At 38.1% G+C, this 19,004-nt stretch overlaps 1 long non-coding RNA gene across 1 annotated transcript in view; it reads right to left on the bottom strand.

Moving 5' to 3' along the window:
- Window positions 1–6,378: 6,378 nt before the first annotated feature.
- Window positions 6,379–19,004, bottom strand: part of LOC134153768 (uncharacterized) — a 32,532-nt gene continuing 19,906 nt past the window's right edge. Inside the window, exons 3-4 of the long non-coding RNA XR_009961228.1 lie at window positions 6,765–6,796; window positions 6,379–6,422 (exon numbers count right to left, since the gene is read on the bottom strand). This is a non-coding gene — a long non-coding RNA (uncharacterized LOC134153768). The remainder of the gene's footprint in view (window positions 6,423–6,764; window positions 6,797–19,004) is intronic.

The raw sequence follows: 19,004 nt of genomic DNA, 5'->3' as shown, positions 1-19,004 counted from the left end.
GGAGGCTGGGAGGAAACATTTCCTGAACCAAAACATTATGTCTTAGAAAAGCTTTAAAAAAAATCGTGGAAAGAAAATTCAAGGAAATGCCTTGATTTTTTTAAAGGTACATTGCAAATCATGGCATGCTTCAGAGTGATGACGGTAGGAGAACCACCACCAGGGCCACTGGGTTTTTGGAAGTACCCCGAAGTCTCAGCTAGGCTCAGGACCTTTTGTGCTGTTGCTACACACGTGTAATCCTAGTTTTGCAGATTTTGATACGTGCATATCTCCATAAATAAATGGCTGCTCCTTAAACTTACGTGTGTAACCCAAGGGGGCTTCTGGTGTTTAATGTCAAGCGTTCAGAGCGCTTTTTGGTCAGGCAGTGTTGTAAATACACCCATCTCTCCATTGTGTTTACAGGCAAAGGTCACTAACATTAAGTGCCGCACAAAATTTGAGGAGGGAAGTTGTATAAGATGTAGACCACCAGCATCTGTTTATCATTGTTAGAGCTGCAGAAAAAAATATCCCCTGGATTTTCAGCTGCTGGAGTGAAAGAAACAATTGGAGAGGTGAAATTGGTTTGGGGAGATTAAGACAGTATTAATGAGCAACTGGAACAAATTAGTGACAGAGTAGCAGAGACGAGAGGAAGGAGTAAAATGCTAGAGTCCTACATCCTTGTCATTACAGAAGCACAATTCCCTATCATAGACCCTCATTTCGTGTGGGGCTAATGCTTTTGCCACTAACAATTTATCAGATTAAAGCATACCACATAAAATGCCATCTTATACCAAGGTTGTTTGTCTGTCTTAGGCTTTTGCCCCACTGTATTTTTTTTGTATTAACGGATCAGTTGGAGAAAGTAGTTGAAATGGGTCTAGCGAAAGAAGTGAAGCAGGCCCTCTGTTCAACCAGCTGCCTCCCTCCACCCCAGGCCTCCACATCTTTGTAAGGCCGGGGGTCCTGCTCGCTTGCAAGTTACACCACTGAAACCACAGCAAGAATGACAAGCAAGGTGGCAACAAAGAGTTATGGTGGGAGCAGAAAATAAGTGGGAAATGACAGCAGAAAATGAACATGAAAGAAGTGGAGTGGAAGGATGGGAGACGCTAACAAAGGGAAAAAGGAAGTGTAAATGACCATAGGTGAGAATAGATAAAGGAAACAAATTACAAGAACAATGCAGAAGGAATGTGGGTGATAGAAGAGGGAAAGGGCTATAAAGAGAGAAGCTGAGAAAGGCACGTAAATGAAGAGTGAACTAAAGGGACGTATTTTGCCCTCAGTGATACCGAATAATACTTACATATCTTGTACCATGGAGTTCACATGAGGGCCAGTCATGTGACCGATTGTATTCAATGTGAATACGGGCAGCAGAAAAGGGTACAAAGAAAGAAAGGCAGGGAAAGAATCAGGACAGAGAACAAAGAAGGACTTGGGTTATGAGTAAAATATAAAAAATAAGAGTAGCTGAGGGAAGAAAAAGGGTGAACGTGGATATTCTCAAGCAAACACACAAAGGATAGTTGACACTTATTTTGGAACAGAATCACCATAATCCAGAGTACAGTTTTCATCTAAATATTTGCTTGCGCTTGTAGAACAGCTTTTATCACCGTGTTAGATATGTTGGATAAAGCTTTTTAGAAGCTTTATTCTGCAACCTATCAGCTATAGGATTAGCACAACTTTCACACGAAATGGATAACAAAAGTGAAGTCATTTCTGGTCTAGTGAGTCTTCTTTGGGTCTTCCTTTTTTTTTTTTTTTTTTTTTTTTTTTTGCTGCAGAAACTCTTGTTGGCATATGTGAAATGGTTTGGTTTTCCTCAGTAATTTTGACTCATTTGTTTGTGGTTTGGCAGGGTGGGGGCTTATTCTGAGAAGACAGCTATGTCAGTGTTGTCAGTTGTGTATGGGGAAGTTTTTCTGGAAAAGAACAATGTTGAGGTGTTTGCGAAAGATGAGATCAGATTGTTCTAATGCCCTTTGGATATTCATTCCATAACAAGATTTTCACAGCTGAAAATGCTTTGTTCCCATTTTTCTTGTGATTTATGTTGGTCTAAAGGACTGCAAATGCCTTAGATGTTCATAGATCAAATTCTGATTTGGGGGACTAATCCAGGCCAAGTGGAATGAACTTTGAGAGGGTAGGAATGGACACCAGAAATGAGCAGGAGGAGTCTGTCCCAGTAATAATTTTGTTGCAAGATCCACACAGTGTAAAGCTCCTTCTCGTTATAGGTCTGGTTCCCAAATGAACACTGACATTCAGAGGATGTTTGTAACTTTGTTTAGAGAGCCTTCAGTGGAAAATACAGAAATAATACTAGTACTTATTTATTATGAATATGAAAAATAGAACATAAGACAGAATTAAGGTACTCCTAGGACTTTGTTGTAGATCTGTCAGGCTAAGGTTAATGCCTTTGCAAGAATGGTATCATGTTGTATTAGCTATCACTACTGTGCAAACAAAACATTATCACGTGGATACAAAAGTTTGGTTAGTAAACAGTGAGATTAACATGAAAACATCCAAATAGTCTTACGAAGTTTTATGTCATTAGCTCTTTTTAAAAATTTTTATGCACATACAATATCTGTGTATCAGTGCCCTTGCTCAAATCATTTTGAGCACAAACATTGCTCTTAGCAGCAGCAATTGCATCTCCTGGGGCTGATATTGTAATTAATGAGATTTGAGGCACATATACTGAGACAATTTTAAGTTTTTAATATCAGAAATGAAGATCCAGCGTTTGTTAAAAAGGGGGATGAAGGGTGGCTGTACTTTAAAGCTTCTCAGTCCAACATTGGAAAGGAATTCACAATGTATTTTTAGAGTGTTATAAAAAATCTCTTACATAATGCTGATTAATTCTTAGGTTTTAGGGAAGAGCACTGGGCTTTGTGTATGAGAGTGTTGACCGGCTAAGCCACTGAAAAAAGGCTGGTTTGGACTGTATTTTTTTAACTTCTTAGATATAGAAAGCTGCAATTATTCAATTATTACAAGATTTTGCATTTGTTTGGGCGTGTATGAATATTTTTCTGGAAACTGCATCTTATTCTTGGAAGTCTTTATCATTTTAAAACATATGCTATGTTATATCACCCTGTCTGAGATATAGGATAGCTAAAAACTGTTTTTTCTCTCTCTCTTTTTTCTTCTCTTACTGCAGCTAGTTACATTATGGATTAATGTTAAGAATGTCTGCAGTGAAACATTACTTGTGTGGCTGCATCACAGTTACTTATACAATGTTACTTATATTTTAGAATCATGACTTTCCTCATATACTTAGATTGATATATGCAATCAATGTATAGTTCTGCCCACTGTGTTGATTTTCAAAATAGTCAATTAATCTGGCTGGATGGTTTCAGACAGTTTTTAATAAGGGCCTATTCAGGATATTAGCTAGCCGTGAGATGCTATTCCCTTATTTTAATTCTAGTTATATGTAGTTATTGTTTTGTAGTTGGAAAGATTTCTTTGCCAAGATAACATGAGAAACAGAAGCTTTTGCTTGGTGTTTTTCAACAGATCTGTGACCAGACACCCTTGAAGCCTTTCCCAAAATTCCTTCCTCCTTCTATAGGTTTCTAGCTATGAACCTCATTCTGTGATCTTTCATTCTTTTGCCATACAGATGAATAAGAATTGCTCAGGTGAGTGAGATCATTATTAGAGAATGAAGATAGGAGGAATACATCGGTCAGAAGTGTAAAACAAAAGCTTTATTTGTCCCTGTCTTCCAGTTGGGAGGAAATAAAAACCTGGTAAATATAGCTCAGTGGTAGTGAGAGCACTATAGTAAAAGAAGTCTCAAAGACAAGGCTCATTAATAACCAGTTTGTCACCCAGATCTCCTGCCAGCACGGCTCCGTTTTTCACTCTGTAATATCTTTTATAGGTGTTCCTGCAGTACCACTGGAAGGAGTCTCCACCACCACAGATAGTTAATACTGCTCTGCAGTGTTTGGTTGCCTGAATTCTTTTATGCTAAAGGACGCTTGTCCTGTGAGATGCAGTGCAGCTCTCTGAAGGGAGCTACGGGCATCTTTCAGCACAGAGCTACAGAACTGGGAGAAGAGAAGCAATTCTGTACCCTAAAACTGGATGGAAGAACTTGCAATCTGCTGTAATTTCCTCTGGAACACAGTCTGTCCTTGTTTTTTCACTCTCATTGTGCCCATGAAACCTAAGTTATGGCCCTGCTTCCTCTTTGCACGTTCTTTTTCCTATAAGAACGATGACCACAATTTCTTTCTGTCTTTGGAAATGAAGGATGGATTATTTGCAGCCTCCTGTTACATAGTTCATCCATGAAAGGGCCACATCAAATCTGAGTATGTTTAACTTAGAAATAAAACTTGATATGAATAAAACCATCAATGGTTTAGTGCTCTCACTGTCAATGTTATGGTTGCTTACACCTCCAATCAAATCCATACTCTGGCTTCCAAAAATGCAATTCAAAATACTGGAAATGCTCTCTAAAGCACTCCATGCCATACAGTCTGAATCTTAGTTCATAAAAAGGAAATAAGCACTTCTGTGAGTAGTGGTTTTCTGCATATTAGTGCTTATGATGGGTTCACTGGTGTTTAATGTGGTTCTAGATCTCACTGGTGCTATTTCCACAGAAAGGGCTTTCACAACATGTCTCTCCCGCTCACATACACACATGCTCACCTGCCTGCATTCCCTGGTGTCAGTAAAGGCTGAATGCACGTAGCCTGCCTTGTGGAGAAGCTCAGCTGCGCTCTCCCTCTTTTCCCCAGCCATATATTTTCAATTAAATAATTGACATTGATACCTTTTTGTCAGATTTGGTTGATATTGCCAGTGGGTAAAAATTATGACTGACATGTATGTAAACACACGGCATGTGTGACTACTTTCGTTACTTTAGGTAATGTGGCTAAAGCCAGTTTGGGTGTTTTAAGATACCTGACTGAAATTATATGTTACCAGATAACTCAGTCTATGAAAAAATAGTAAGTGTTAGTTATTAATCATTTGAAAGAGAGCTGATAATCATCATTGATGATCCAATGATATGTCACATCAAGAATGTGCTTCTATGCACTGTATGTGCCAAAAAATAGAAAAAAAAAACCAGCTTAAAAACGGGGGCTATATGGTCTTCATTGGGTGGGTGTGAGGCTAACTTGGACTCCAGTCTTCCACAAAGATCCACATAGGCAGATCTATCTTTGCATGGTGTGAGTGCAAGGGTCTGTGGGTAAGGGTCTGCTACAATGTCCTAGCTTCCACTAGGCTACCTTGAAAAAGAAAATGAAAATGACATTAGCAGAATGCCTCCATTATTTTTATTTTCAGGGTCACTACACTCAGCAATATGTTACAGGAAAAGGATGAAGCCAGTATGGAGTAGCTGATAGTTCCTGAGTTGATCTGACACATGCAGACTGCTGTTGACTTCAACAGGCTTATTCAACACAGTAGCCATTCATTTCTTTTGTTTTTTAGGACTAGTCAAAATGCAATTTTGTGAGATTGTACTGATGACATTTCACGTCATGGGCTGTAGTCCTAGGATTGCACAGGTGTATCAGAGGGAAGAGTTTGACTTTAGCCAGCAATTAATCATGACTAGGACAAATAACCTCTTCAGAACTCTCAAGATTTTTACATTTATTAAGCTCTGTTAATAAAAAAAGATTCTAAAGCAAGCTGTAGCACTCAAAGTGAAGATCTGGGGAAATAAATGGCCAATGCTATCATACTGTGACAGCTTTGGCCAACCTTTACACAGTTTTATAAAACAAATGCACGTGATGTTCGATTCCCTGGGTAGCTCTTTACTGTTAGATGTTCATACTTAATATAAAAGATGAATAAAATGGTTCTATCTCTCCACATATTTACTTAGCACATATTGGTGAATTAAATATCATCTCAGTAGTGTAGCACATCAGCCATGCTATATCAACATATTTAAACATAACAGTAGCTTTGTGGAACTTTTCTGTCTTCCGTGAGGTGTATAACCTGTGGAAGATAGAGATCATTTCGGTCTGTATTATGGGCTTAATATTCAAAGGAACTAGCTTCTCTGGACCTCAGAAATCATAGAAAATAAAGCCATCATCTTTGGGCTGGCTCTTCTTTTTGAGTAGCATAGAGTATGCAAGTGAACTCTGATATCTGAGTGTTTATTTCATTTGCTTTTAACACCAACATTTCAGCATTTTCTTTTGCTACTTCTGCAAACTGTTTGAAGTTTTCATGTTCAGTCAAGAATAGATATATTGAAAACTGGCTAAAATTTCATTGTGTTTTGAACCTGGGGCCCAGGGAAAGGATGATGATGATTAAAAACACTAGCACATACCAAATCGAAGCTGTACCAGATCCGGCTGACTTTTAACAACTGGCCAATAGCAGTGCTAAAAGTTAAAAAGAAAGCCACAATGTTATTCATTCAGAAATGTACTGATTAATAAAATACTTGAAGAAATTTGTACTTAAATATGTTCTATTTCTCTTAAACTTCCAACAGATCAGAGATTCATAAATAAACAAAAGCACTGTGGAATATAATCCACAAAGCATACTGAAAAATCCAGCAAAATAACAAGTAAAATTGATTAAAATGCTTGATAGTATATGGAATCATGAAAAAAGAAGTAAGAACATATTGCCTATTGCTCACAGAGGCTTTCACTGAACCAAAAGTATATGGAACCTTTTTATTTCCCAGTTCTGGTAATACGCACTGCAGAACTTACATTGTCACTGTTCTTCTGATTTTCATGGGTACCTGGGAGAAATGAAGAACAGAGTTCTATAGCAAATTCAGTTTCTGTTACAACCGCAAGCTACAAACACAATTACATCAGGGGAACCAAACTGCAACCCTCCATTCTGTGTTCTCTGTAACTAAAGAACAGTAAAGCAGGGTTGTAACGGGGCATAGGCTGTGTCAAAGCACGGAGAATGCACCCGCTTGGGAGGGGAACCCTTTGACTGCAAATGTCTTCAAGAGTCTATGACAACAGTACAGAGAAACTGTAAAGATAATACCCTATTTAGGTTCATCTTTAATCGAATATTTCTTGGTTTCTAGACTAGGATTTTGACTAGGTAAACAGGTAAAAGGCAATGTAATGTTAGCACGTGAATATAGTTTTAGAGGTTTGTTTTGTTTTTGTGCAGCAGATATTGTTTTGTGAGACAGAGCCTTGTATAGAAACCAGACTATTACTTGTATTCTTTGGCATTTCGATTTATAAAAGTTACTCATGTTTACACACACATACTCTCACACACACACACTCACACTGTATTGTTCATATACATTGTTCATCTGGTAAGGAAGAAATAAAAAAAGAAATTGATACCAGTCTGCATATGTGTTCAAAAGCTTAGTGAATTCTTCAAGCCCTGCTGTGGATCAGATTTCATGAAACTGCAATAAAAAAATCCTTTTTTACCTTGTCTTTGTGTGTTCTGAGGTGGGTTTGTAAGGTTTGAATTACTAGGTAATCACCAAGAAGTCTCCTTTTCATGAGCATGCAGCTGGGAAATGGACAGTTTAATATTAATGGAAAGAACAAACTCTCCATCTCCTTTCTCTCCTCTTTCTTCTCTGCTTCATCATTTTTTTTTTCCCTCTAAGGCCCCTATCTTGGAATTGCCTTTGTGGAAGTCCAGGATGAAACACAAAGCAAGAGGAAGGGCCATTTTTCAATTGACTTCAGTGAGAACACTAACGTATGAATATTCAAGATAGAAAAATCCAATTCATTGATGTATCTGCAATTATTTATTAAATTAAGAAACTAATATTAAATGAATCTGCAGGCTTTCCTTATGAAATGTTTTGCCATCACCATGCCTGGGGAAGATATGGAAATAATCATTTCTACCTCTAAAAGAGGAAAAATAGTAAGCATTTATTGAGAATGATTAGGCACAAATGATTGAACTTTAATAAAATAAATAGTAGCACAGTGTCTGTAATATACTATAGATCCACACCTATTCTGTCTATGGAGTGTGAATGTCTTTCAAGATGCCATTGACCTCCATCATTTAATGAAGTACCTAGGAAGATGTCTGGATAAAACACCCTCCACTGCTGTTCACCTTTAGTTCCATCACTGGCTTCACTTTCAAACAAGTCGAGCAAGAAATTGAAGTTAATCGCCAAAGTTTAACACATTGTGATTTTTTTTAGATTAAAGGATGTTTATTCATATTCTTTCTCACTTAAGCCAACTGCTAGAAATCCAATGTGATGAATGAGAGAGGACAATCTCAAAGCGGAGTCTCCAGGGACTGCTAGGTCCAAGACAAATATAATTAACCCTTGTTGGGCTTTGCAGCACAAAGAAACCCTTTCCATTGAAAGGAACTCAGAGATCCTGTTGGGAGACATGGGATTGGACTGGACTAAGAGCTCTATATCTCCATTTGTAGATATATTTGAATAGAAACCTTTGATATTTACTTCTGGATTGGCTTCTTGAACATGCTAGACCACCAATTTATGGTTCCCCTATCTAAGCCTGGTGGTGTTATTTAGGGAGTTGAATTGCATGAGCCATTCCGACTCCTTGTTTTGCCCACTCCAAGATCTGCTTACTCAGGCAGAGCAGTTCTCATGACTGAAGCTACTTGCTTTCTCCAAGTGGTCTTGCTGTTCAATTTAGGGCAGTACTGCAGGTCTGTGAGGAGAATCAAGCTGTCATCTGAGTAGCTGGAAAGCCAGGATAGTAACCAAATGGAGTGCTGAACAAGGGAACAGGGATGCCTTAGGGCTGTGCTAGAAACAGTGACGCCTCCCATCTGTTTCTCTCCTGTTGAGGTCTCCACATATTTTACTGCTCATAGTCTGGCTGGTATGGTAGTATCACAGTTTGCTAATATACCTGGGTAAGAAACCTGTAATTTCAGGGGAACAGTGTTATTTAAAATATATTTTTTTATTGTTTTTGATAACAGTGTTGAAATATATAGCTCAGCTTCATGATACTTACTGACCTGTTGTAACTCTTTTCCACTGGTGATTGAAAAGTGGGCTTGGAAAGACAAAATATTTTAGTTCTTCCGTTTACTTTTTTCCTTTTTCTAATTTTCCTCTGTCCTCAAAAAATTAACCAACCTTCCAACTAAAGAGAGCTCTGCACCTCAGCATGATAAATGTCCATCTAGAGCATCCCAAGGTATAGATTTTAGAAAGGCAGAAGGAGGTGCATTTTTTTATATGACTGTTGCTAATATACAAGGCTGCAGGGTAGGAAGACAGCTCTTGAGAAGCTCCTTCCTGACCTAGAAGGGCATCATGCCTGATTATGACAACTTACCTAATTCCAGGCATTGGTAAATGAACAGAGATTGGAAGGCCATGTATGTGAAAGAGGAGGACTTTTAAATCTCACAGGCTGGCCTCAAGGGTTTTCATTCAGAAACAGACAGAAATTATATAGAGTTCCCAGAATACAGCTGGTGCACCCATAACTGCATTGGCTATAATAGGATTTTTTTACTGTGCTAGGAATGAAATATCGGGCTCTCATTGTTATCTTTCCTTGTGCAGCTATAAAGAATTTATTTGTGAGTTTTACAATATCCAGAGGTGGTTCCTTTGTACCCTTTTTTAATACAGTTGAAATGCCAAAAGTTTCTTATTACTCTCTTTGCCCAGTACTAAACCCTTATAGCAATCCTGAGGCTGGCATGTCTATCCTATCCCGAATCATTTCTCAAAGAGACCATTTTAATTCCCCTGCAAAGCTGGTTCTTCTAAGGCCATGTTTAGATAGCTCTATTACTGAGTCTTTTCCAACATGCTTAGTTCAAGAAGCTCATGCCAGACTAGTGAGACACTCATCAATGGTTCTAAAACCTTAGATTATTTTATCTGTTCTTGACAAGACTCCGGAACATACCTCAGATTTTAGCCATTCTCTGTTCATATTGAAATTTCTTGTAAACCTGAATTATTGCCACATTAGACTTGAAAAATGTCACATATGAATGCGGGAAAACCAACTTTCACTAAAAAAAGATATTTAATTGTCCAGAATATTAAGGAATCAGGGAACCATTTTTCATTTACACAGGCTAGATTTCTACAAATTTCTACAAGTTCCTCAGAGAGTTTGGCCCTGACTTCTCATTGCTTTAAGTAAGAGCTAGACTAGGCCATTGGTCTTACTTTCCAAATACTCCATTCTCCATCACCAGTCAGGGGCGGCTCCTGAGAACTGTCTGGATTTCATACTGATTTTTCAGTATATTCAACCAAATATATTCAAACAAACATATTTCTTCTTTTAAAAGCTTCCAGTATTAAATGTATCATTAATGTTAATGGAAATGACAAACTAATTCCAGCAAAGAAATACACAGTCATAAAAGGAGTCCATTTTAATTATTTTTCTCTTTCTTCCTGTACACTGATTATTTTAAAATGTTTTTTAAAAATAAATTTTTTTCACTGAGATTTTTTTTTTCTCTTTCATTGTCTTTATGAATCTCCTTTCTTCTCTGTAGGTTCTTGTAATCTCTAAGGAAAGAATAAATTTTTCATTCAGGTTTAGCAGGTCTGATCATGCAGTCCATTCTTGAACAACTTTCCCATTAAAACCAGGAAAGATCATGGTGTAGGACTCAGCTTTTCCGCTAAGACATAAGAAAACAACAAATTCCAAATTTTGGAAGGAAATGAGTGAAACTGTGAAGAAAATCTTTCTCCTAACCCCTTCCAGTTAATCCGCCACATACATATATCTCCAACAGCTATTACCCAGCAATCTCCTCCTCATTCAAGAAGTACTTGGACAGATGGAAGTCAGAACAGTAGGGGGCTAATAAACTATTTCAAGGTTCCCAAATTAGGTCTGTTTAAAAATAAATAATGGATTTATAAATGCTAGCAACCAATAGGAGTGTTGCCACTGATTTCAGTGGTTCTGGCAGTATCTGGCTCCTAATACAAATACAAATGTCGTAATTTGTTTTCCATCCTCTCTTATGTCAATGTAAACAATCTTTTGGAAGGATTTGGATATTTCTCTGCAGGAGTATGAAGCCTAACCTAACAGTATTGTGTTAGTTTATGAGAAGCAGAAGGGAAATCTGACAAGTTTAGTGACATTGTCCAAGCTATCTGAAACACAGAAAATGTCTTACATAATGAAAAGCACATTAGAGTTTAAAGTATGTTCTATGTTCATTGCTTAAATGTACATTAGAAGCCAAATATGTAGAAACTTGAGCTAAAAATGACTGAGTCAAAACAAAAAGCATAAGAACAGTCAACATGCTTCATACAAGTCACTGCCTAAATCTTCTGAAGCTGTTTAAATATTTCTTGATGATATCATCTTTTATCTTAAGATTTGTGAAAAAAGTCATTCTCTATAGTATCATGTATAATACTCAAAGAAGGCAAGTTTTACTGCAGTATTTCCTTTTCTTAAGAATAATTTAATGCATCTTTCCTTGAATATATCTTCCCTCTTGTCTTACAATTTCAATCTGAATTCAGATAACTACATTTCCCAAAGAAGTCTTACATTCAGACTCAAGTTAGCATTTGTTTACTATTTACAAACCATCCATTTTGATATAGGTCTTTAAGCCCATTTTTTTACCAGCTTTTATTTGAAACATTTTAGAGTTAATTTCTCAGAAACAGCTCATGGAAGCAGATAAATGTAAGCGGCTATAGCAAATATAGGTTGCCTGTTTTGCCTTTCCAGGTGCTAGACCTGGTGTGAGAATTCAGTGGTGAGTTTGTCTCATAACAAAAGACGCTCTAGCATACTATGGGCAGTGCCGTATTTCTGTACTTGCCTGTAGGCCTAACTGCTAATTTTGAAGTCCAGTCACTCTGTGCTCAGCTAACAACATTGTTTACCACAAAAGGTTCAGCAAAAACTACTGCTGAAATTGCTCAGTGGTCAGTCATGTTTCTTGAAATTAATTTTCAGACTGAGTAGCTGCCTGCTGTGAAGAGGTTTATGGTAGAATGTCTCTCCTGGCTGCCAGAAGTTGCCTAGGACCTTTTGATACACAAGCAATGCATTTTAAAATATGCATTTCCTTAAGCACATTATTATTCTAAAAGTCTTGGAAGTTATGTTCTCACTCTTTGTCACCATAGAAATGATTATACAATTACTTACAAGGTTTTCCAAAGAAGAACTGTCTATATATCTGGATACAGATACAATGGCTCTCCATGGCACTGAGGAATTACTTAATTGCAAATAAGAGACCATCTCTTCATTACCAGAAACTAGCAGGAAAAAAGCAGGCATGAACCACACTGACCAAACACATTTTGAAAGGAGCAAGCAAGTTAGGCTGTGGGCATGTCTCTTCCAGTTGCAACTTTGCCAGGTGGAGATGTTGCTGCCTTAGCATGGCTCCCTGCTGCTATCACCCGTCAGATGGTTACACTTTCAGGCCTGCCAAGTGATCTGCTTCAGCATGCGCTGCTTAAGCCATTTTAAACAAAATAACCTCAGTTACGAGAGACCTATTAGTTAAGCTGTGCACAGAACATGGCTTATGTTGGCTGAAACAGGTGAGGGAGCACTCACAGGAACTGCTCGTGCATCCTCCCTTACAAGCTGGTAACCTCAGAAAAGGGTGGAGGGAAAGAGCTGATGGCAAACTGGCCATGGAAAGCTCCTCAGCTGGCAAAGGGCAGGTGGTAGAAGGTGCATGTTCACAGCCTTTAGGAGTATTTGCCATCTAAACATGCTCCAAACTTGAGTGAATTTTATCCTTTATTATAAAATGTCCTCTTTTCTTCACCAAACAAGTCCAGAGAAGGGAAATAAGTTTGGCCAGCAGGTATACAAGCTCCCTCCAGATTACAGCACAAGTCATACAGATATAACATAACTCTAATAAAGCTGCTAGTTCAGCTGCAACAGGGAGCATGCATGCAGATGTTCTCACTGCACTTGCTTGTGCAAAGCAAAGGCATCTCAAAAGCACTTACCCAGTGCAAAAACGGCACGTGGAACCTTCATACTCACATTAACTTCACCCCTTTTTACAGCTTTAGGGTTTAACTGAGATGACAAGCACTTGTGCAAAACCATGATTTAGCCAGTATTTAGAGAGAAGAACAGATAGTGTATCCTTTTGTCAATTAGGCTGGTTTTCTGCTTCCATCTTTTTTTTTTTGATTGTTTGTTTTTTGTTTTTTAATCAGTTGATTGAACTGCATGCAGAAGCCCATCAGGCTCTTCTTTATGGTAATTCCCATTATGCCTAATAATATCCAGTGCATGCACTCTTTTTAAACCTCTTTCAAGTTCAGTTTCAGTTTCTGCCCCACTTTTATTTTTATAAGTGTTTTGTCTGTAGAAATAATATTTTATGTATAGCAGATTTTGTGCCCAAGTTTCCTACAAGTCCTAGGAATTCCCTTGTCTGAGAAATACACACATTAAAACAGTGAAGAGAACCCTTTCAAATTCAAGAAGATAAAAGCAAATGGGCATATAAAAACACAAAATGCAGACAAAGATGGAAAGCAAATGAAAGGATGAGGTTTCTGATAAGGGAGAACAATTGCCTAAGAAAATAAAAATTATAAATCTTTAGAAAGGAAGATATGAGTGTTTTTTTTCTGAAGTAGGGATAAATAGACTGAACAAGGTCTCAAATTCCATCAGATGTGCTAACTTAAGAGTGATGAAGATACTCTTTAATGGCAGAAATTGTAAGTCTGTCATACAATCGTATGTCAGTCAACGGTCTGTCAGGCTGGGGCTCTAGAAGATTTCAGATGTGCCAGCAGAATTTCATCTACTCAAACTGCCTATTATTTTTTTCTCCTTTTTTCTGGCAAGTTCAGCAAGGGAAGTGGAAACAACCAGTTAAGAATAAAGTTTGACCTAAACTGTTACCTAACAATTTTTTTCATCTTCCAAAACCTTTCTTTTACAATCTGAAGCAGTTACTGTACTTTAAAAGAAACATTTTTGTGCTTCTCCCTATTTCTAAGCAGTGCAGAAGTACTAAAATGCAGTGCCAAAGCCTTTTCTTCCAGTATTTCCATCCCATTAGAAACCACAAAGTGAGGCAAATGCTGAGAGCAAGCCTCATCTTGCAAAACTTCCAGTTCAATCTATTGAACACAGAGGTTTGGATCAGTTTGATTAAGCTTGCAAAGGTTGACTCAGTCCTTCATCCTTCACTGGTAGGTAAATTGAATCATGGGATTTATACAGAATAAACCTTGCCAGACAAACTTGATTGCATTTTTGATGGAATTACAAAATTAGCACATGATGGGAAAGCAGTAGATGTAGTATATTTGGATTTCAGGAAAGCATTTGATACTGCCTCATGAAATCTTACTTGAAAAATTAATTCAGATTGGCTGTGAGGAGAACACTGTCATGTGGAATGAGAAGCTCAAACATTATAACAAAGGGCAATGATAAAATGCAACAGACTCGCATCTGCCTCTGACCCAGCATCCTGTCCTCAGTGTTATAAGGACACCACCTTTGGTCCTGTGAGAGAAGACAGAGCTGTGAGGCCCTTTGTGGGCTTCTTCTGAGCCTGGCTGTCTCAGATCCACTGCACTGCCACAGCTCATACCTGATTAGGCAGGAAGGCTGGAATGGACTTTAACCTGCCAATGTAATCAGGCATCTCCAAGGCAGGGCAAGCGTGACCTGTCTGCTAGATGGGGTAGGAGCTTGGTGTCCAGGTGGGAGTCATGTGCCACTTTCCTGGAAGCCCATGATGCAGCACCGTACACATGATGAGACCCAGAGATGGCTGGCACCTGAAAAAGCAGTTTGTGGCTTTCCTATTCAAAGAATGTGTGGGGACAGAGGATAACGAAAGCAAAACACTCCTGCCTTGTTGGGAAATAGGTAAGAGCTGCTGTCATTAGCTACCAGTTAAAATAAAGGAGACACTAAGACCCCAAATTATCTTAAGACTAGTCTTTTCTTCTGTGTCAAGGAAAAGAGACTACACTATTATACAAAATATTCTGCTGCAACCTCACACTTAGTTCTGAAGACATCCTTGTAAGGAAATTTATTGACAAACAGCAGTAATTTTAGAGAAGAGCAAACCAAAATGTTCAGATGCTGATATGACAGAATTTTATATATATATATGTATGCATGTATGTATGGACATGATGAAATCAATACAAGAAATAGATAGTTGAAATACAGGGACAACTCCTAACACTGAAAATTCTGGGCCTAAAAACTTCTCAAAGGAAATGGAAAATAGCTCACCCATCAGAACATTTACATCTAATTTGGATAAAAAATGATTTTTTTCCATGTGGATTCCCCTGGCACCTGCCAATTCCTTGAAAGCTTACAGGAATCTCAGTGGGGCTTGGTTACACCTCAGCAGAAGGCAAACCCTTATCCACCCAATAGAAAAATATTTCCTCTGGCAATCTGCCACATAGAAAACACATCTTAGTGTCCATTTCAGTTCTGTAAGTTTCTCGCATGCTGTTTCTTTTCGCATTCATTCTGTGTGCTTTTGCTCTCGTTGATAACAGCCAGGTCTGTTGCTGCAGATGAACTTGGCTCATGCCGTGCTCCTGTGTGAAAACCTTTTCCCAGCAGCATCATCCCCAGTTTTACTTTGCAGGAAGCACTATAGAAACAATGTTTCTTCATTGGAGCATCCTGAACATTTTGATTGCTGTAAAGGAGGTTGAATTTATCACCTAGTCAGAACAGATCTGGTCATGCAGGCTACCAATTTGTTTATCTCTGTTCAACTGTTAATCTTTTTTAAATATTGAAAACTTAAATCTAAAAATCCACTGCTTTCCTAAGACCTTTTAAGCCAACTTTCAAAGGCAGCCTTTTATTGCTGGGTTATAAACCCTTTTACAAAGGAAAGCCTTAAGTCTGAATATTAAAATAAAGTGTTTAAAGTTCCTTTTTGGATTGTGAACCTATTATTAAAGCAGGATGGAAACTAGTTTGCAGTCTGCCTTTTACACAGAGCATCCACATTACCAGAGTCCAAAATGAAGTCACTTTTTTGGATTAGGTGCAGACCACAGAAGGCTCAGAAATGCCACTTGTAATTAAAAACATTGGGCCTGGATCCTTCTTTCTTTACTGAGGTTAAATGGCCACTGAAAGCAATACAAGTTGAGATTGAAGAACAACAGCAAGCTCATGTCCACTATTTCCTAATATATTTAACTGTTTATTGATGCTAGGAAAGCTTTGTACAGTTTGTACGTTTCAATAGTAAAATGGATGCAATTTCCTCTAACTTTGATAGTGATGGTAATAACAGTTAGTGCTCTGTGAGGCCAAGCAGAACCTCCCTTCCTTGTCCCCTTCTTCATGCCATATAAGATTAACTGTCAGTCCTTCAGTGTGGATGAATGCTGTGGGCTTTTGTTGCACTTTTCTTGTGCTTTTTACTCAGCTTTATCTGCTATATTTCTACTAACGTATTGTCTATTTAGATGACAATCTTTATGAATCAGAGACTTTCAATTTACCTGTCTGGAGGAGTTTAGCAAAATCAAGCCTTCATCCTGCCTGACCTTTATTAATTTAAATTTATATTTATGTAAATTTAAATTTACAATATAAATACTACTTATATAACATTTTAATTCTTAAAAATATTATGTGAACTGTATGGGCTAGATCCAGTAAAACATGTGGGTACCCAAAGAAGGACATACTTGCAACTGAAGTGCTAAGCAGAATACTGTCTTCTAAAATATCCCCTTTCAGCCGTTGTCAGCTCGGAACTTGGAGGTATGTTCCTTTTTGATTCAACATTTTGTCAAGCACCACACAGCTCACTTTGACGTCTCTTGCCTTAAGTTCCACTGCAGTATGGGAACTAGGTGTATTTCCATTTAGGTTCCCTGGTAAATAGTCTTAGAACGTATTCCACAAAAATATTGTCCTAGCTGCATTCTTTCCATATACCACAGGTGACAGAAGGGACTTGGCTTATTGCAAGACAGGGTCCCCCTAGCATCTGAAGCTACTGGTATGCAGAAACACATACCAGATTCCAGGAAAATTATGTACAAAAGGGAATATGACCCTGCTAACTAGTGATCAAGGCATTTACCTTAGAGTTGAAAATCCTTACTCCCCAGACAATTTCTGCAGTTTGCTGTCTAGTCTGCTGAACGTCGGACAAGAAGCAAGGACGATTCTGTGAACATAGTTCAAAACTCAAGAATCTCCTTCTATAAATTGTAATTTCAAGGTGTCTTCCCTGTTAGCAACTGGGTTCCCTCCTTGGGTGTCTCTCTCCCCATGCTTTGGTCAGAAGTACCTGTGCTTAAAACAGGTTCTGGACTTCCTTCCTGGGGATGAAGCTTTAAAGTCACATAGCTTTTTTCCCTGGTAGAAGATGTCTCAGTATCAGTGAATTCTTTCAAACCACATCTTTTTAGGGGGATGCCCATTTCATCATAAACCTTCAGTGCCCAAGTTTAGATTCCTTCTGATAAGGACTCCCAAATGTGCTGAATCTGGCATGAGTTTTTTTGTGCACTTAGCAGACCACAAAGCAGAGGAGAAATGCCAACAGCTCATTAACCCTTGTTTCCCTCTCCTTTTAACCATATTCATTATATCATTTACCACTGCAGTAGAAATACTGCAACTGACTGTCAGGGAAGACTTGAGGGTCAAGTGTAGCAGATAGGCATCTAGTCCTGGAGCTGCTCAAGTGAATAGAGAAATCATCCATTAGGATGCAGTTCTTCCTGTACCAGATGAATCCATAATTTTGCTCAGTTGAACAGTAACTTTCAATTATTTTTTTTCAATCCATCTATAAATCCTGATGTCATATTCCTCACCAAGTTATCAGAGTTACATATTTTTAGCTAGTTTACAAAAATCCCAACTTACAGAGAAGATTAAAGTTGTGGATAAAAAATTAGTAATGCTCTCTGATCCAGTGTTGGTCAGAGTTTCACAGATGATCTTCAGTTTCTGTCACCAATGGAAATGTCTTCAGAAATATTACAGTCTGCAACAGGAGTGGAAGGGCTATGAATAGTACTAATATTGTACAATTTAATTCCGTTTTTGTCAATGAATCAGCAGTATTAGGAGAGCAGTAAATCCTTGTAATTCTTATGCTCTCCCTGCTGACAATGCAGGATCGTGTGCTCAGTGTCAGTGCCTCTCTCTGAAAGGGTGGTTCTGTGGACACTGTTGAGCCAGTGCTTTGTTATAAAAGTCCTCTGGATTCCTGCCATCAGAGTCAGGGTCAGACTCAAGAAATATTCCTCGGTGAAGTAAAATCTAACATAACATTACATGATGCAGTTAAGGTATCTGTGTAGGGTCTGTATGTGTGTTACATTAGCTAAGAGGGCATAACAAAAAGATTGCCTGATTTTTCTGAAGATACAGTAAGATAGCTGCTTTTTATTTTCGCTTGGTTTGCATGAATATACCATGTGCTTATACCAAGTACAGACTTTTTGTTTTAACTGTATGCAGTATTTCTCTGATCCTTTTTGGGTGCTGGAATGCAGGGATGGAAAAAAGGAAAGCACTAAAAGGAGGGTAGCTGGGGCCCTGTTGTCTGTAGATAGGTAGGGTAAAAATAACAAAGGGAATCTGTATATTATTTGCTGGGTCAGTTAGTAAAATCTGAACATATCTAACACATTTAAATGTTTAAATATCTCTTAAAATATTTTACTGGCAAAATCTGCAAGAGAATAGATATTTCTGCACTGAGCCATTTAACTGAAAAAGTTATCTCATAATATTTTGGCATAAAAAATGTCAAGAAAGGCAAAAAGGGCAGATTTAGGTATGAGAAACAATTGAAAAAACTTTTGTATGCTGATATGGCTTTATACATGCATAGACATAGACACACATACATTCTGTGCAAAGCTAATTGTGCTGGAAGAGATGAAGATGAAGCTAGGAGTAGAATAGACTTTGAATGCTGCAGCTATAAGAGCACACTCAGAGAGAAACACTGAA

The sequence above is a fragment of the Rhea pennata genome, chromosome Z (genome assembly GCF_028389875.1).
Source record: "Rhea pennata isolate bPtePen1 chromosome Z, bPtePen1.pri, whole genome shotgun sequence".
NCBI lineage: Eukaryota > Metazoa > Chordata > Aves > Rheiformes > Rheidae > Rhea > Rhea pennata.
This window is presented reverse-complemented; position numbering and strand designations above follow the sequence as displayed.